General features: G+C 39.6%; 1 pseudogene across 1 annotated transcript; it reads left to right on the top strand.

Annotated features, from left to right (window-relative positions):
• Window positions 1-1,556: 1,556 nt before the first annotated feature.
• LOC308633243 (translationally-controlled tumor protein-like) lies at window positions 1,557-2,077 on the top strand (annotated as a pseudogene). The gene has a single exon. The product of its transcript is annotated as a translationally-controlled tumor protein-like (transcript).
• The last annotated feature ends 3,612 nt before the right edge of the window (window positions 2,078-5,689 follow it).

A 5,689-nucleotide genomic window follows, 5' to 3' on the forward strand; every position in this document is an offset into this window, starting at 1 on the left:
AGAAATCTTGGAAGAGAGTTTCGATGCCCCCAAAATGGAATGATTCAAAATCCAGAAACTATTTAGCAAGAAGAAAAGAGACTTGATGACTTAAAATTCTTTTTAAATGTCTGCATGGGAAAAAAACAATATGAAGTTAACAAAAAGAAAAAAACTATAATTTTAAATCTACCAGCTCAAATAGAATAAAGCAAGCTTGTCTTTTGGTCAAGTTGAGGCACATGGAGTTGAATTCAAGGAAGACCCAAGGCTTTGCTGCTTCTGAGAAAGTGTCTGAGCCTCGAGCTCCTCAGCTCCAAAATGGGAGCTTCTTCTTTGGAGGTTGCGGTTGAGGTTACAGGCAACAACAACCTGACGTGGAATGTCAGTGACTGTGCAGAGTGACCAGTTCACCTCTCGATCTTTGCTTGATTTCAGTACCACACCATAAGAAATGCTTAGAGACTGGGAAACAAGGATATGTCACACCAAGCTGGGAAATCAAGAAATGCTCCTGAGCCCAAAGGAGTGACAGCCAGAGAAAAATGACAGAGCACAAAGAGGAGCAAGCCCAGTGGAAAGCATGCCACACCTCCAGACAGTGAGCCACCGGGGACAGCGTGAGCCACAACAGGTTAGCTGTCACAACACCCCGCCCCCCAGCTCCAGCCATTTGGCAACCATGGGGCACATCTCTGTCTATAAGTAGGAGCTCTTTGCTCTTGCAATCTATGTTTGGTTCTGGAATGGTGCAAATTGGTATGTTCATCACAATAAGATCAGTGCCAACCAGAAGACAGAAATGCAATAAGATTGTGTGTGTGTGTGTGTGTGTGTGTGTGTGTGTGTGTGTGTGTATACCAACATATGAGAGCTGGAATAATAAAGAGTAATGGCTATCATTTATTTAGCACCCACTCTCTGCCAGGCACTGTATCAGTCACTCATATCCATATTCAATCAAATATTTATGAAGTGCTCCTCGTGGGCTTATTGTTATCACAAGTGCTGGGGAGAATCATTCATAATGCTGCCCCTGACTTCATAGTGCTCAGAGCTCAGCAGGGTCCATGGGTGGCTGGCAGCAACTGTGAGGCACCATACTAAGTGACAAGGGGAACAGAGGGTGGGTACGGAGGGTGCCTACCCATACTTGGATGTATTAAGACAGACATTAATTATGATAAAATTGGCAGTTTTGAATGGGAAAAGGCAGTCACAAAGGGCTTGGGAGGAAATGGTACCCTGATTCCATTGACAGGGGTGAGCAGAAGAGTGTTCTGCCGGTGCTCTGAGCCATTACTTCCCAGGGATTCTTCATCAGCCATCCCCACTTCTCAGGCTACACCCTCGGTTTTCTTCTCAATTCCACCCCTTAGACCATAACTGTATGAGTGCACCCCAGTCTTGCCTCTCTCTATGAAGACCCTATTCTGATTTTTTACTCCACCCACTTCTGCTCCTCCCCAGCTGCACCATGCTGGCTGAGAGCTCTGGGCTCCTGCTGAATAGTACCACAGCCTTCTCCCTCCAGTCGCCATCAGGATTATCTACTGGGACCTCATTGGGCCGATAAGATGTTCTCTGACATGCACAAGATCCAGGAGATAGCAATGATCTATGCCTTGAGGTGGAGGGCAAGATGGTCAGTAGGACAAAGAGTAACATCTATAACTCCATCATTGATGGAAATGACTCCACTGAAGGACCCGAGGGCAAAGGTACCCCAGGCACATAATCACTGGTGTTGACCTTGTCATGAACCACCACTTGCAGGAAACCCGCTTCACAAAGTCATGTAAGTACATCAAAGATTACATGAATCAATCAAAGGCAAAACTTGGCGAACAGAGACCAGAAAGAGTCAAACCTTGTATGGCAGAGGCCACAGAACAAAATGAGCTCATTCTTGCTTTTAAAAATATATATATACCATTACTTTATTGGTGAAAACATGAATCCAAATGGCATGATGACTCTCCTGAATGACCATGAGGATGGTATGACCCCACATGTGATTTTCTTTAAGGATGGTTTAGAAATGGGAAAATGTCAACAAATTTGTCAGTTACTTTGGATCTGTCATCTGTCAGCATAACCGGCTGCTGCTTGTGACCCACAGAACACCAGGACCTAAAGACAAACGGAACTGAGGTCATCTTGAGCTCCTTTATTTTGACCATGATTTCTTTTTTTTTTCATGGCTTTTATTTTTTAAAAACATGACAGTGAAATGCATCACAATTCTTATTACACATATAGAGCACAATTTTTCATATCTCTGTATATAAAGTAAGTTCACACCAATTCATGTCTTCATACATGTACTTTGGATAATGATGTCCATCACATTCTACCATCATTGCTAATCCCCTACCCCTTCCCTTTCCCTCCCACCCCTCTGCCCTATCTAGAGTTCATCTATTCCTCCCATGCTCCCCTTCCCTACCCCACTATGAGTCAGTCATTTTATATCAGATAAAATATTTGGCATTTGTTTTTTGGGGATTGGCTAACTTCACTTAGCATTATCTTCTCCAACGCTGTCCATTTACCTGCAAATACCATGCTTTTATTCTCTTTTATTGCTGAGTAAAATTCCACTGTGTATATATGCCACATTTTTTAATCCATTCATCTACTGAAAGGTGTTTAGGTTGGTTACACAGTTTAGCTATTGTGAATTGTGCTGCTATAAACATTGATGTGGCTGTGTATTTTGGAGACATTATTTTTTGGTTTTTTTTGTTTTAAGAAAACATGTCATGTAAGTTGTCTAAAAAATAAAGTACATTTAAACTCAAAAACAAACTAACAAAACAAAACCCTATTCTGGGACTGCAGAAATTCTGTTCTGGTCTCCCAAACCTCTCCTGGTTCACAGTAGTTACTATCGTGGGCTATCGACAGTCTCAGATGATGGGTCCTATGATTTCAAGTTTCTAAGTTCTCCATTGTCTCATTCTTTAAGCCTCTATTTTCTCATCTCTAAACTGAATTAATAATGACTTCATAAGGTGATGCTGAGGACTAATAATGAAGCTCTTGATGCTGTTCTGGGCTCCTGAGAATTCAGTAAACATTAGCTAGTCTTACTAAAGGCATCCAGTCTCCAGTATTAACAGGATTGTGTTTCAGAAGAAGACAGTGCAGTATTATTATGCACTTTAAAAACTAACAAATTTTTTCATGCTGACTTTTTTTTTTAGCCATATGAAGTAAAGAGACTCTCCAGTTAATTCCACATCCACTGGCATACTGCACATGAAGCATAATGAATTTACCCTTCACTCTGTAGCCAGCAGTAATGCAGGACGCCCTGGAAGCAGAGGAGCAAAGTGACTTTTTATCCTCACTCTGTCCCTGGCTAACAGATCTCAACTAACTCATTTCACCTTTCTAGGTCTTGGTTTGTCCCAACTCTGAAGAGAGGAATGTGGACAAAAGATGGCTTCCAACGTAAGTAGGAGTCTGTTGTTAAAGATACATCTGTCAAGACACGAAGGGCCATTTAACCCCAGCACACAATGCAAACCTCATGAATGCTCACAGAGGAAGCAAGCAAACCTCAATGTGTAGAGGTCAACCAGGAGACACAGGAGCAAAAAGATTTAGCCACAATCAAGGCCCTCTTCTGTACCAAGGCCAGGATGAAAATTGGTAATCCAATATTTAGCTTTGTATGCAGACCTCTCTTGAACTCACCAATTCTTTGCTCTCAAATCCATGGTCAGAAGAAATTGGAAACAGGACGATGCCATTTCTTTCAGCATCAATTGCTTTGCTATCTCTAAGCACCATTTAGTTCTGTTTTCATAGATCCTGGAGAACATTGACTTTTTGATCTGAAGTAGATCTTAATTTTCTCTGTCCCTTTTCTAAAACAAAGGCAAAGTAACCATTTCATTGCTCTAGTATTTCTTTATCATCTAAAATAAGTCCTTGAAAACCAGTTTGGCAAACACATACTATCTTTTATCTATAATGTGATTTGAAAATTCCTCCTGAAGATCATTTTTGTTGCAATGTTCATTCTTTTTATTCCTTTGAGCTCTAACTCATTCTCTCCGTGCTCCCAACCACTCTCATAACTGTCTCAAGATTCCTTCTTTGCAGTTCTCTTATAATTTGTAACCATTCCATGTGTCTATCAAGTTGTTCCTCTTTCCCTTCCTGATCTGATGGGTTTCTATGGCTCTATTACCCATCATTATAAGCACTAGTTTATAATAGTGTTTTTATATAGTTTCATTCTCTAACTCTTTTTATGTTTGTTTAGACAGAAGTGGTTTCACTTTGTCACCCTCAAATGATGATTGAACCAGATAAGATGATATTTTATTTCTAAAATAAAACAACTTACTTAGAACTGGGGATGTAGCTCAATGGTAGAGCACTTGCTTAGCATATATGAGGCCCTGGGCTCCATCAAAAATACAACACACACACACACACACACACACACACACACACACATAAATAAATAAATAAACACACACCAAAAAAAAATTTCTTTTTACTTTCTCCTGGGATTGTTTTGTTTTGGAAATCCATGAATCATGTCTATGAAATAATAGGAGAAAATTTGGATTAAGCAGTTCCATTATTGGGGCATTTTTTTTAACATTTAATAAACTCATTTCAAATGAGCTAAAAATCAGGTATTTATCTGTTACCATCTCCATGATTATACAATTTTTTATATTTAATTATTTTTTCATGGATCCACAGACTCTCTCTTGAATAACAGGCAATGAGATCCAAACCTACTCTGAACTCGATGACAGTGGCCAGTTCTTCCAGTCCCCTGGGCACTCTGCCATAGGACTGAGCTATAGCCAGTTTTAATGGAGTTACTCTGGAGGCCAACACTTCAAAAGACCAAATATATGAGTTACTGGGATAGAGGAAGGCACAGAGTTTCAAACCAAAGGAATGCACAATCTCTTCAATGAAATAATACCAGAAAATTTCCCAAGCATGGAGGGCAGAAACTGTAATTCCAATGAATTAGAAAATCGAATACAAGAGGCTGACAGGACACCAAATGTACAAAATTACAACAGATCTACACCAAGACTCATTATAATGAAGATGCTTATACAGAATAAGGATAGAATCTTAAAGGCTGTAAGAGAGAGGAATCAGATCACATATAGCGGGAGACCAATTGGTATCTCAGCAGATCATTCAACCCAGAACAACATATACCAAGCTCTGAAAAAAAAAATGGATGCCAACCAAGAATCTTATATACAGCAAAATTAAGCTTTAGATTTGATGATGAAATAAAAACCTTCCGTGATAAACAAAAGTTAAAAGAATTTACAACTCGAAAGCCTTCACTGCAGAACATCCTTGGCAAAATACTCCTTGAAAAGGAGTTGAAAAACAACAATGAAAGTCAGCAAACAGAAGTATTACACTAAAGGAAAAACAAATCAAAGGAGAAACCAAGCCAAGTTAAATACCAAAAATAAACAAAAATGGCTGGAAATACAAACCACGTCTCAATAATTACCCTGAATGTTGATGGCCTAAATTCACCAATCAAAAGACATAGACTAGCAGATTGGATTAAAATAAAATACCCAACAATATGCTGCCTTCAAGAGACTCATCTCATAGGAAAAGACATTCACAGATTGAAGGTGAAGGGTTGGGAAAAAAATTATACCACTTACATGGTCTGTGGAAGGAAGCAGGGGTT

This window comes from Spermophilus citellus (assembly GCF_964194105.1).
Source record: "Spermophilus citellus genome assembly, chromosome: 14".
Classification (NCBI taxonomy): domain Eukaryota; kingdom Metazoa; phylum Chordata; class Mammalia; order Rodentia; family Sciuridae; genus Spermophilus; species Spermophilus citellus.